The sequence below is a fragment of the Camelus dromedarius genome, chromosome 3 (genome assembly GCF_036321535.1).
Source record: "Camelus dromedarius isolate mCamDro1 chromosome 3, mCamDro1.pat, whole genome shotgun sequence".
In the NCBI taxonomy this organism is placed as follows: Eukaryota; Metazoa; Chordata; class Mammalia; order Artiodactyla; family Camelidae; genus Camelus; species Camelus dromedarius.
The window spans coordinates 62,477,371-62,492,019 of record NC_087438.1 but is presented as its reverse complement, the minus strand read 5'-3'; the positions used below and the strand labels follow the sequence as shown (position 1 = coordinate 62,492,019).

Here is a 14,649-nt window from a genome sequence, read left to right as displayed (position 1 = left end):
GAAAGAAAGAGCAGCTGGGTGACAAGTCCATGAAATAGGGAAGAGCCTGGGATACTCTAGAAATGGAAGGAAAAAGAAATAACCACGACAGCTGATCATAAGAAGCAAATAGAAAAATAGCTCAAAATAATTTTGGAGCTGTGGCTCAAGATTCATGTAACAGAGGAAACTTCCTTTTATAGAGTTTAGATTTAATCCCAAGTTCAATGGGAAGCTATGCAAATTCTTTATAGGTACTACCTGGTAATATTTCTATTCACATTGTAAAATACTTATCAGACTAAAACATATTTAGAATACCAATATAGCATTGAATTTTTTCACATTTTTTCTTTGTAGAAATTAATTGTGAATTCTCAAACTCAAAGCATGTTCTCAGCAGAAAGAATAATGCCACTTCTTCCTACAATTTGTCCCCAAATGGTAAGTCCTACGCAGACTCTGGAAGCTACAGTAGCACAAGGACTTGAGTGGAGGAGGAAAAAGGGCTCATGGGGAGTATAGAGTTGAGATTCCATCTGTTCCAAGATTTGGGGAAAAAGTACATTTCCAATGGCCATAGTAAGGGCTGAAGCAGTTCTTACTGCAATTGTGAAGCTTAAGTAAAATAATACGTATATTTGACTTACAATGTGGTGCAGCCCGTAGTGACGTTTTAATAAGTGTTAGTTATTATTGTTATATTTAAGATGTAAAATTACATCAAGGAAACGGTTCTCCTGATAGGATGTAATGGATGTTTGCGAGGTGAGGATTCACAAGTCAAGTGTCCAGTAGTACCCATTGTCAGTAGTACCCATTTCTTTAGAGAGGCTGGTTTTTCTATTAGAGGCTGTGTGTAACATACCAGACTGTCACTGAATAGAGCCATTATTTTGAGAGCAAGCTAATGAACTAATATTATAAATAAGCCCAGAGAAAAATTGTATTGCTTAGAAAGGAAGTTTTTCTGCTTTCTCGCAAATTTCTCACCCCACAGTAAGACCATTTAGGATCACTTCACATAAATGTGGATAGTTAATATAGTCCATTATGGCCAAAGAGGCATTGACTCTCCTTCCTGCTTTTTCTTTCCCGCCTAAATGTGCCACAGATATAAGACTGTAGCCAGTTCTTCCCCCAAGCCACTCTTCTTTCTCTGTCTCCTTCCCCACATACATGTAGAGTTGGAGGACTTCCAGGGGGAAAGTAGAGATATGAGATGGAGGGAGCCTGGTTCCCTAAGTTACCACGTGAGAGCTCTCCAGCCAGACACTGGCTTTGCACTGTTACACAATCAGGAAAGAGAAAGCCTGCCCATTCAGCCGTTCATTGCGATGTTTGGATTATTTGTTTCAGCTACTGGAGTAACTTGATTAATATAACCACAGATACTCCAGACACCCCAGGAAATGCCATTCTCTTAAGAGATGAGCTTATGATTTAAAAAAAAAAAATTGCTTAAAATGACCATCTCTCCCTCCAAAGAAGTTCTCCTCTTTACTTGTCTATTTCTTTTAATAGTTCCACCATTTTCCCAATCTCTCAGGCTCAAAATCATGGTGTTATCATTGGCTCCATCTTGCTCCTCATGTATAATTTGTTGCCATCTTCAGTAAAGTTTGAATTCTCAGTGATTCTTGCATCTAGCCCTTCTTCAGCTAATATAGCAGTTTAGACTTTAAGCCTCTTTCTTTGATCATTATTTAAGCAATTCAGGTACTGTTTATTTGATCATCGATATGTGCCCAACATTGTGCTAGGGTTTATCAGAGTCCAGCCAGGAGACAAAAACCACACAGTAATTTGAATAGGGAAAATTTCAATATGAAGAGTTAACTAGCGAAAAAGGACAAAAAAGGACTCTAAGGCTAAAGAAAAAGCAGATGCAGAAAGAAAATACTGTATCTAGGGCCAAGGGAGGGTGCACAAGAAGAAACTAAGAACTTAGAAGAAGTTCCCAAATGCAGAGATTCAGCCCTTATGAGAGAAAGCATGACTGCCCAGAAACACACATCCTGCTGGTGCTTAAGAAATCTGTAGATGTGAAAAGTAGACCCAGTTGACCCCTAAGAATGATCCACATGAGAACTGAGAAACCTGTTCAAGGGTGGCGTGGATTGTATTTCTTCCTTAGAAGTGTCCCCTTGAGTGACTGAGAAACCTGCTGGAGGGCACAGTCAGTCCAGAGCTAGTCCCAACCAAAGGTTTGTCAAGTGGCAAAAAAAACTGCAAGGTGTGAGTGAGCTGGTCTGTAAGAAAGGTGTGATTCTTACACTAACCTTCAGTGCCCTCTCTTAACACAGCCTCACATCACATCAGCTGGCAAAATGTTTGTAGGTTCCAGCTATAGTATTACCAAGCTGGGCAAAGAAGGATAGACTTGGAGTTGAGATGCATTACTAAGATGACTGGTACAGAGAATCAGATTAACCACAAAGTCCCCATATTTCTTTAACTCAGAAAGTACTTGTACTGTGGTAGAAAGTAAATATAACAGATTTGGATACATGCTATGATAGGGATATATTAAATGTTCCTAGGAATATAGAGAAAGTCATTTAATCCATCCTAGAGAAATGACAGAATGATCACAGGAGAGCTGATGCTTTGGCTGAATTTCAAAGAATTAGTAGGCATTAGCTAGCTGGGGCATGCATGAAGAAGAGAAAACTTTTCAGATAGAGGAAACAGCAAGGGCAAAAGCTAAGAGTGAGCTAGAGCATTGCTCACATGATGAATTATACATTATAAAATTTGTGAACTATGGCAAAATCTCTTTTTTAGGTAAGCATGGGCTAACTCACTAATTTGACTTTTTGTTTTCTAACTGTTACTCTGAGTTGCTTGAATTTTATCCCGAGGACACTGGATAGTAACTAAAGGATTAGAAAGTGTTGGCGGGGCGGGGGAGTGTGTGTGTCAAGATCAGAATCACAATACTGAAATTCTACTGCCAAGGTGAACTTGATGTAAGTTCTACAAGAATTAATACCTCTAATCATTGGGAGGCCCAAATATCTATAATAGTACCTAGGTATAGCAAAGGCTCAAAAAATGCTTGCTGAATAAATGAATGAATGAATGAGTGATAGTTCATTTTAAAGATGATAACGAATTTGACTTGAGTGAGAAGTGATTGAGTATTCAATTGCAGAAGTTTAGGACCAGGTGAATTTAAATCTTCAGCTCAAGAGAGTGTTCTGCAAAGAAATTTCGTTTTGGGAATTGCCAAGACACAGGCAACATTTGAACTCTTGAGTCTAGATAAAATTGTTTAAAAAGAGTGTAATGGAATGCTATGAAATGAAAAGAGGAGATGGCAGAACTTAGGAAACATCAAAAATTAAGGCAGAAGTAGAGAAAAAGAAGTCGGAAATAAGATTGAAAAATAACTAAACATTTTGGGCAAGATCTTGAGAGAGAGAGAGATAGTTTAAAGAAAAGGAGAAGAAAGAGGGAACATCAAGGAAGAAGCAGCAGTCAGTAGTTTCAAATGTAGCATAAGAGTGAAGTAAGATTAAAAAAAAAAAAGTAATGTTAGTATATTTTTATCTGGCTTTTTCTCCCTAAGCCTATAATATAGCTTACAGGTTGCTCTCTGTTCAGCCTTACTAAAATCTAGCTATCATTGTTTAACTCGCTCTTTAAAAGCTTTCACTGATTCCTCATTGCCCTCAAATCAATTTTAAAAGCAATTGACTAGGCTCAACCCTCAGGACATGTGTGATCTCTACTTTGAACTCCATTTCATTTCACTGGGTCTTATCACATTCAGCATTTTTATTAATATTTGTGTACTTTTCTTGTCACATCTATAATGCCTCTCAACTGGACTGTTTTAAGTTTTCTGAGAACAGAAACTGTGTCTCACTCTTTGTGTTTCTGCATGTTTAGCATGAAGCTTAATGTTTTAAAAATAAAACGTATTCAACAGTCACCATATTCTGAAAATTGAACTAGATTTGCCTTCCTGATAATATTAATTAACACTAAAGCTAATAAGTTAGGTATGATATTACCATTTTGCCTGCTCAGTTGACTTAAAATTTCTTTCCAAATTACTATCATGTAGAAAACTGGAATTTCAAACCAAGACTATATGCCTGATGAGACTGTGAAATGCTTTTTTCCACACTGTACTGCATTGTAGATGGAAGGATACTAACAAATTTTTATTTAGTTAAACTGCTTTGAATTGATAACAACCTTGGAAATGGTTTCCAGTTGCATACCCTTTGCTTTGTCTTACTGCCTATTATTTTAGTTTTACGATTTGGATAATAACAGAGAAAGCAGGGGTAGGGAATACAGAGATCACAAGTTGTAGATGACAGATGACAGAATTAGGATTTTGAATGATCCTGACAGGCTGAAATGATGGGTTCAAGTAAATGAGTTGAAATTCAACAGAAAGAGTTGTGGAGATGCATTTAGTGTGGGGGAGACACAGAAGGTGAAAGAGCAGTTAGGAGGGTTTTGCACAGTTCAGGAGAGAAGAAATGAGGACCTGAACTCTGTTAATGGGAACGGACGTGAGTGACATGGACCATTTAGAATCTACATACCTTGACAAGTGAATAGATGCAAGAACGAGGAAGAAGGATTCAAATAGGGCTTTACATACTTGAGCCTGAATAGCCCAGAGAGGGAGAAGACATTGGCAGAGACAGAGAGGTCAGAAGGAGGACCTGGACTGGGAGTGGAATGAGAGGAAGAAAGTGACCTCAGCTTCATTGTCCGCAGGTTATTCAAGTGGTCATAAACCATTTTCTTTTTGAAAATTGGGACACTGTTGATTCATCTTAACTCTTTACTTTTGGCAAGGTATTGAACCTATTCATGAGTTTTACAGCTGCATAGTATTGAGCAAATTCTGTGTGTCTGCAGCAGACCAGGGTCTTTTATATGCATCATTTTACTTAATGGCCATAACTAGCCTTGGAAGTTTATTACACCTGAGGAAACTGAAGCTGGCAACCAGAAAAAAAGACTTAAGGTAACTGGAGACACTTTTTTAAGACATCCAAAGATGTTTGTGGAAATCACTAAGGCTCATATTAAATTCATTATTAAGGCTTGTATTAAATAAAACTGATCTCTTTTTGTAATATTTCCACCTAATGTGAACCATTAGTTTTCATCTCACTGGACTTGGTGTGTGACTTTGTTTCTCATTTTGTCCCCATTTTGGCATTTACTCGTGAGCTCAATCTATCTACTCCTGAACTCTTGGCTTAGAATGAGCTCTAGCATTTTGAAATTTTGAGTCTGATCCACCTAGCTATCCTTAGCTGGCTTTATCCCATCCCTGTGTGGGAAGGAACTTGGATATCATCTAACAGATATGTCTTCTTGAAACTCTCCCACTCACTCTGGGCTTTCTTGGATTATCATTGGAACTAGCTCTTGAAGGCTGAGTGAGAGTTTCATGAGTGAATCGGAGAGAAAAGATATTCAGAAAGTAGAAACAATATGTGCAAAGCACAGTGCGGGAAAGGTACAGCATGTGGAGAACTGTCTCAATGATATTTGTTATACTCTTCTCAGTATGAAGGGTCTTCACAGTGGAGATTGAAAATGAAGACTAAAAAATGAGTAATTCTTTATTTCACTTTCATCTCCCCAAACCAAGAGGTTCTCCCTTTTTGTTCAGCTTTGTATACCATGCATAGCTAAAGTAAACTTTCCTTTTCTAGTATTATCCTTGAAATTTTGTCTTACCTTTGATTTTCTCTTCTTGCTTTTGGTCATAGAGATCTATGACAGTTTCTATGTGCAAATCTTAGCTCATCAAAACAAACCTTATGGTTTCTTGAGATACTCCCTTTTTATTTCTTCATTGGTTTTGCTTTTATTTTTGTTAACTGTTCTGTTCCTAAGAGTCTTCTTTGGGGAGTTGAAAAATGGAATTCTAGATACCAGATCATACTTACATTTTTTGCATATGTTTTATTTTGTAAATGCTTTCCTAAAAATCTAAGGTACGTGTTTGTCTAAGACTCTCCAATAAATGATTTTTACACTTTTATGAACTCCTAGATGACATACAGTAGTTAACTGTAAGTTGTATCTTCCCAATATTTAGTTTTTCTTTATTTCCTGAGTGATAAACTCTACATATTTTGCCAGGATATAGAATAAAGACTACATATCATATTCATGGACCTAAATTACTTTAGGTATAAACGGAGATTATGTGTATATAGGAATTGTCCTAAAAGGAGGGTGACATAAACTTGTCCTTTATCGAGAATGAAATGATTGGATCAGTAGCTGCCATGCAGAAGATGGCTACATCAGAAAAGCAGTAGCAGTAATAATGGCCAGCAGTATTTATAGTATTTGCTATGTACCAGGAATCATTCTTCACAATTTGCATATATACACTTCACAACAATCATTTGAGGTAGGAACCTCAGTTTCCTCATTCTAAATAACGAGGATGGACTAAGAGCAGGGATCCTGTAGTCACTTTGCCCGGGCTGGAGTTTGATGCTGCATTTTATTATCTGTATCTTACTTAGCAGGTAAAGAGTTAAGAACAGCACCTGCACACGAGAAGCACTCATTAAATGTTAGCTACTATTAAGTTTGAGTAGTTATTACAAATTACTATCCATAGTTCCAATTAACAATTTCCATTAAAATAATTTATAGTGAGTGATTATAAATCTATTTACAGATGTAGAGAGCGGAGGTATAGAGAGATGAACTGACTTGCCAAAGATTAAATGACTAGAAGGCAGTGAAGTTAGATTCTGTATCCATGCTCTTAACCTATTGAGTTCTGAACAGAGGAGTGTAGGGAGCCTGGGACCTGTGGTCATTTGTGATGTTCCTATACTAACCCTGGAGAGCTGACCTCTGGACATTTTCAGCAAAGAATCAAATCTCAGGCACTAAACAAGCTGATCTGGATTTTCTGTTGCATGCAGCTAAACTTAATTCTAACTGTATCATGTCCTAATTTCTCCCAAGATCACTGCCACTTTCAGATCATTAAGCAGTTCTTCCTTACAGATCAAAGTGAAGTTCAGAGTCACAATTCTTACTGCCCCTTGTATCTTATATGAGAAAAATTATCAGCAACATTAGTGACAGATTTTATGTTCACAGGAAGTTTACCTTTTGATGGAGTTGGTGATCTAGTAGGTATGTGGAGAGATGAAGTCCCCACAGCTACAATCAGCATCTTCCCCCACGTCCGTATCATTTGTCACCTGTATTAGGAGATCATCATTCACATTCTCTGTATGTTCAGGCACTCAGTAGGACACTTCTACCAGGGCAGCACTAGAATCTCTCTTTTTATTTTCAGCCAATCTCAAGCATGCTTCTGTCTTCATGATCTGCTATCTTCATGATCAGGGATTTTTATAGAAATACATATCTTAGTATTATTTAGACAAGGTTATGTCCAAGGGTTCTTGCTGCTAAAGTCATGATTCTAAGAACAATTTTTTTTCTGGAAACTGGTGGATCTCTTTATTTAACACAAATACTTATTGCATTCATTATGCTGGGATTATCTAGTAAAAATATGGTAGGTTTTGAGTTTGCTTCCGAATATTAGCTCTTCAGACCTGTCAAAATTGTTTAGTATAAAATGGCATAAATAAAAATGAGGGCAAAATAGTGAAGAAATCGGTAAAGTTTAAACAAATTTAGAAGCATAGTAAAATCTAATAAAATATTTTCTGTATGTTTTATGTGACACTGCTATTGGATAATATTTAGTGTAGTACAGAAATTCAGCTATAGCTCTCCACATTTTTTACATTTTCAACAGTCTGGCTAGACATAGAAATTCATATTAACACATTTTAATAATTTACTTTTCTAACTTAGTTTTGTTTTTATTAACTGTACTCCAAACTGAGAACTAGGAAACCCATAATCAGTGTTTGAGCACGAGGAGGACTGTAAAGAATTACATGGTGTTACTTTTAGACTGGAATAACCAAATGGAATCTCTTTGAACACAGCTCCATCTTTTGCTACTGCCTTGTAAGCAGTCAACCACAAGGATGATTTTATTTAAACTAGAATCTTCTCAGCTATGCTTTGAGGTGGAACACTAACACACTGAAGTAAATATCACAAAACCTCCTTTGCCTTTGAAACATAACTGCTGTTTGTAATGACCATCAGCTGGTGGTAGGTTTCGAACATCCAGTGGCCTCTGACCTTTATGACAAATTAGGTACCGAAGTGCTAGTGACGCCTTGTTAAAATGAAGCCAGAGGCCCTCAAGTTCTCAACTTGTTTTGTCTTTAAAAGCATGGGTTAAATGGCAGCAAGAGGCATCTTGGACAGAAAACAGACGTGGCTACAGCTAAAATGAAATGAAATCCTAATCCTCTATCCTTTGACTTGTCCAGTTAGTTTCCCTGCAGTGTGCTTTCAACCGTTAAGCTACCTTAACCTTCACAAGAGCCAAACCAGTGAAAATTGCCTGAAAATTTGCACATCACAATATAGGATTTGATTGGTTCTTATTTGAAACTTGCATGGAGGACAGTCACTTACTATAATATTTTTAACCAACAAAATGTGTTTCTCAGTCACCTCTGGTGCACAGTGAAATTGATGCCATGTAAAAAGCAACGTGAAGAACACTTCAAAGTCACAAAGTTAGTCTAGCTACAAAATACTGTAGCACTAGTTGGATTTAAACAGGAGTAGGCTATGTTGTAAAAGGTTTTTAAAAATGCATAAAAATCAGTTTTACTTTTTGATCCCAATTCTAGACATACATACTAATTTTACATATGTGGGGTAAAACAAGGTTAGTTAGTATTTATTATAAAAATCTCTGTGCATTTTATAAGCAGTAACTGTTTTCATAAAAAAATGCTATTATCATAAAAATCATGACAATAATGTACAAAAAATAAAGTTATAAAATGCAATTTCTTCACAGAAAAAACAATGTGAGACATTTTTAATTTGTGATCTTGTGATGCAAGATAATGGTCTGAGGACAAGACATACTCTAAGTTAACCTAGTAATTGATAAGCTTACAAGGCAAACTGTAGAAAACAAATGTGAATAAAGCCATATGATGGGATGTCATAAGAATGTTGACATACTGCGAAATAGTGACACTTCTTAAGCAAACCTTTAGGAAAATTGAGACTTCTTAGTGTCCAGTTTCTTAACTGTGGTTTCTTGATAACATAAAACAGACTGTGTGCTCTTTGCATAACAAAAATAGAAACTGAGCAAGGAAACCACAGAAAATTAAAGCATATACATAACGATGCAAAATCTACTTTGTACCCTCATGATTATCTAAAAAGCAGTTTACCTTTTTTTTTTTTTTTTTGAGAAATGATTAAGCTTTCCCAACTTTGCTTTGTTGGAGATGTTATCAGTATTGAGAATTTTTTTTGGTGGGGAGTAGGTAATTAGGTTTTTTTACTTATTTGGCAGCCATGTGGCAATCCCAAGAGTATAGGAGCAATCAAATTTCTCTTCTGGTAATTAACAAAATAGTACTAATGTACACAAGACCACTTGAAAAGTTTTCCTATGGAAAGTTAGATTCAGAACCTTAGAGGTCATCTTACCCAGTGACTTTTTTTATAAATGTATTTTTCAATTAATTTACATTTTTAATTAGTTAATTAATTAATGGAACTCCTTTTATGCTTTCAAACACATCTCTGCTTGAAGTGGAAGTGAAAGGGCAAGAGCCCTAATTGCTCATCTTGACTTCCTCCTCCTCTTGAATTTCTCTCCAGCTACTGTAGCTTGTGAAGAACTCTATGAATAGAGTTTGAAAAGCCTTGAAAAGCCCAACTATACAGACACAAGACTAAGTTTAGAAATGAAGTGAGTTTAGCTTCTTATCTGAAATGTCCCTCTTTAGTCAGTGTCTCCAGATTTCAAAACCCTTTTCATGGGACTCCTGCTCTGTCGTGACCTAACCAACATCTAGATGGAGTCATCATATACTGTTTTGTTGCCATGTGCTTTGTCTTCAAATAATGCTCCACTGCAATTTTTTGTGTATTCCATGGAGACAGAAACTGTTTAATTCATCTTTTATCTCTGTCACCTACCAGTGTCTTACCATAGCAGGTACTCATTAAATGTTAACATAAGTCAGTATTTTCTATTTTCTCTCCAGTTGACAAGAGTTATTATACAGCTTAATACTAGCAGGAAAAAAAAAAAAAAAAACTAAACTAAAATGACCAGTTCTCTAATCTTATTGCAAGGCTTTATCTACTGTGTGTATTAAGACCTTTATCTTAGTACTCAAAACAAATGAAAAACATGAAACTTTCAGATGTAAAATAAAAAGGACTAAAATAAAATTGATATACCTGTGCTGAAGAAATTGTGTTGTATCTTGCTTTGTAGCTTAATTTGTCTAACATTTGTGACTGCCACAACTACCTTTTTCAATGCATGTGTATTTCCTACATGCATACATACTTGCTTTCCTGTATGTGTACTTCCTGATCTTAGTTTTGGCTGGTGGATAAGGATATTCACTTTATCCTTACTTGCTGCAACTGGCTGCTTTTTGTTTTGCAGCAAGTATGTCTTTCCCACCCACATCCAGGACTTTATAGTTTCACTCTATGCAGTATCATGGAGAAGAAATTATGATGCTCTAGGACTGTCTGAAATGGAATGGGTTCTTATAAGATATAAATATTCAGTGTTGTTGGTGGGTTCAAGTAGAAGGTGGACTATCTGTTTCTTGATGTTCAGGAGTGAATTTATTCGTTAAGCCATGGATCAGACTAATGCTCCCACCACTGAATATACCCTTAGACTCACATCCACATCCAAAAGCTCCGCCTTCCCCCATTCAGGCAGATAAAGTCCATGCTTCCAAAGTAACATTCTGCACTTATTCCTAATCAAATGCCTCCTCCCCTACTCTAAGACATCACTCCAGCAATTCTCCCGCTGTCTTCTGCATCTTCAGTGTTTCTTCCTACTATAAAAACACAATGTAACATTCTCTATCTTTAAAACAAGTCCCTCCCATGAGCTCTCTCACTGCATATCTCTGTCTCCTTACCACCACGGCACTTTTCTCCTCTGCCTTGCAGCAAAACTCCCAGAAATAGATTCTATATGCATCTCAATTTCCTTCCTTTTCTTTCCTCCTATTTTCTCTTGAATCAATGCCAGTCAGCCTTTTTGTTAGCTGAAACTCAAAAATTATCTTGCCAAAGGATAGGAGACTGGAGCATTTATAATCCTGAGTCCCATCTTCTCATTGAGAATTGCCTGTTGGTTCCTTGATTCCGTACACCACCACAAGGGCTGAGTGAGTTTTTTTTTCATTTTGGAAAAACCCTTGAGGCAGTTAAGCAGAAAAACTTGGGAGGTTGTTAATCTGGGCTGAAATTGTCTGCCACAGTTTCAGCTGAGCCTAGAAATTGGCCAAGGGATATGGTGCACTGGACACAGAAAGTGTCTGCTTTGACCTTGTCTCTTTTTGCTCCATCTTACTATCTTTTTATAAATCCTCCTCATTTTCCTAACCTTAAAATTGGCATGTCGAGGAATTAATTCTTAAACCTTTCTCTTTTTTAACTACATTACTACTTAGCTGAACTTACACTGTCCAGTCACTTTGAAATCATGTGCATAATGTTAAATTTCAACTTTATATTTACCTCTTTCCCAAATTCTAGTCCAGTACATGAGGTACCTACACAATATCTCTACTTGAATGTTAGTGCAAAACCAAACTCTTGATATAAATTTACCATGCAGCCCAGTACTTATTCTCTAAGGAATCTACCCATAAGAAATAAAAACATGTCCTTAGAAAGACTTGTTCATGAATGTTCAAAATTGCATTATTTATAATATCCCCAAACTGGGAAAAAAACCCAACCTGTAACATATCCATACAATGAAATACTATTCAGCAGTGAAAAGAAATGCAGTATTGATACATGCTATAACCTGGGTGAATCTCCAAACATAATATAAAGTGAAAGAAACCAGACACAAAAGCCTATATTTTGGATGATTCTGTTTCTGCACATGGGCACAGAAGATCTTTTGGGAGATAATGGAAATGTTCTAAATTAGATTGAATTGATGATTGCACAACTCTAAGTTTACTAAAACTCTTTAAATTATATACAGCTAACAGGTGAAATTTATGGTATGGAATGTATATTTCAATAAAGTGTTCAAGTACCTAACTTTGATCTTCTGCCTTAAATTTTCTCTGTCTTCATCATTCAGGATATGTCAGCTCTGATTTATCATTTACTTAGGCAAGAAACCTTGGAATCATTTTTGACTCCTTTCTTTTCCATCACAAATTTAACTATTAAACTCTACTACTAATAATCTCCTTCCCCACTAACCAGTCTAGCAAGACACCATCATCTCTTGCCTTGTCTATAACAATAGCCCATTTGTCAGTATCTATGCATTTATCCGTACTACTTTGTGATTTATTTTCTATACTACAAATTGTCCATACTACTCCAAGCAACCCACAGGTTCAATGCCATCCCTATAAAAATTCCAATGGCATATTTCACAGAACTAGAACAAATAATTCTAAAATTTGTATGGAACTGAAAATAACCCAAATAGACAAAACGATCTTGAGAAAGACGAACAAAGCTTGAAGTGTCATGCTCCCTGATTTCAAACTATATTACAAAGCTACAGTAATCAAAACAGTATGGTACTAACACAGAAACAGACACATAGAACAATGGAACAGAATTGAGAGCCCAGAAATATATGGACAATAAATCTATGACAAGGAAGCAAAGAACATACAATGAAGAAAGAACAGTCTTTTCAGTAAATGGTGTTGGGAAAATTGGACAGCCATATGCAAAAGAATGGAACTGGACCACTATCTTACACCATACAGAAAACTTAACTTAAAATGAATTAAAGAATTTAATGTAAGACCTAAAACTATAAAATTCCTAGAAGAAAACATAAGTGGTAAGTTCCTTGACATTAGTCTTAGTGATGTTTTTGTGGATCCGACTCCAAAGGCAAGGAAACAAAAGCAAAAATAAACAAATAGTACTACATCAAAATAAAAGACTTCTGCACATCCAAGGAAACCATCATCAAAATGAAAAGACAATCTATTGAATCGGAGGAGATTATTTGCAAATTATACATCCAATAAGGGATATCTTTCTTTTCTTTCCTTTCTTTCCTTTCTTTCTTTCTTTCTTTCTTTCTTTCTTTCTTTCTTTCTTTCTTTCTTTCTTTCTTTCTTTCTTTCTTTCTTTCTTTCTTTCTTCCTTCCTTCCTTCCTTCCTTCCTTCCTTCCTTCCTTCCTTCCTTCCTTTCTTCCTTCCTTCCTTTCTTCCTTCCTTCCTTTCTTCCTTCCTTCCTTTCTTTCTTTCTTTCTTTCTTTCTTTCTTTCTTTCTTTCTTTCTTTCTTTCTTTCTTTCTTTCTTTCCTTCCTTCTTTCCTTCTTTCTTTCCTTCTTTCTTTCCTTCTTTCTTTCCTTCTTTCTTTCCTTCTTCCTTCCTTCCTTCCTTCCTTCCTTCCTTCCTTCCTTCCTTCCTTCCTTCCTTCCTTTCCTTCCTTCCTTCCTTCCTTCCTTCCTTCCTTCCTTCCTTCCTTCCTTCCTTCCTTCTCTATTTATCTTATGTAACTTAATGTCAGCAAAACAAAGAACCCACATAAAAAATGGTCAGAGGACCTGAATAACCATTTTTCCAAAGAAGGCATACAGATGGCCAACAGACAGATGAAAAGATGCTCAACATCACTAATTATCAGGGAAATGCAAATCAAATCACACTGAGATATCATCACACACCTTTTAGAATGGCTATTATCAAAAAGACAGGGAATAACAAATGTTGGAGAGCATGGGGAGAAAAGGGAACCCTAGAACATTGTTTTAAGAACTGTAAATTGGTGCAGCCACTATGAGAAACAATATGGAAAGTTCTCAAAAATTAAGACTAGAACTACCATATGATTCTGCTATTCACTCCTGGGTATTTATCCCAAGAACGCAAAAACACTAATTTGAATAGATACATGCACACCTATGTTTATTTCAGCATTATTTATAATAGCCAAGTTATGGAAACAATGTACGTGTTCACTGATAGATGAATGGGTAAAAAAGGCATAGGATGGATGGATAGATAGACAGACAGACAGACAGACAGTGGAATACTACTTAGCTATAAAAAACAATTCTGCTGTTTTGCAAGAAGTGGATAGACTTTCAGAATATTATGCTAAGTGAAAGAGGTCAGACAGAGAAGGACATATATTACATGATTTCACTCATATGTGTAATCTAAAAAAAAAAATGAAGCAGAAACAAATACAGAGAACAGATTAGTGGTTACCAGAGAGGAACAGGGTCAGGAGATGGACAAAATAGGTAAGGAGGATTAACTGTATGGTGATGGATGACAACTAGATTTGTGGTGGTGATCATTTTGTAATGTATACACATGTAGAACTATAACACTGTGCACTTGAAACTTTTAATGAAAAAGAAGTTATTCTATTTGTTCAAAGCACTCTAGCATCTTTTCTTCTCACTCAGAATAAATTCCAAAAATTTATTATCATAGTGTTTCCAGATAAAAGGCAGGACACCCAGTTAAACATGAATTTTCAATGAACAACAGATATTTTAACATTTACATGAGTCCTATGCAATATTT

General features: G+C 36.1%; 1 long non-coding RNA gene across 1 annotated transcript in view; it reads right to left on the bottom strand.

Moving 5' to 3' along the window:
* The window catches only part of LOC135321064 (uncharacterized), a 37,061-nt gene that overhangs the window by 2,546 nt on the left and 19,866 nt on the right, over positions 1-14,649 (bottom strand). Inside the window, exon 2 of the long non-coding RNA XR_010380486.1 lies at positions 7,108-7,202. This is a non-coding gene — a long non-coding RNA (uncharacterized LOC135321064). The remainder of the gene's footprint in view (positions 1-7,107; positions 7,203-14,649) is intronic.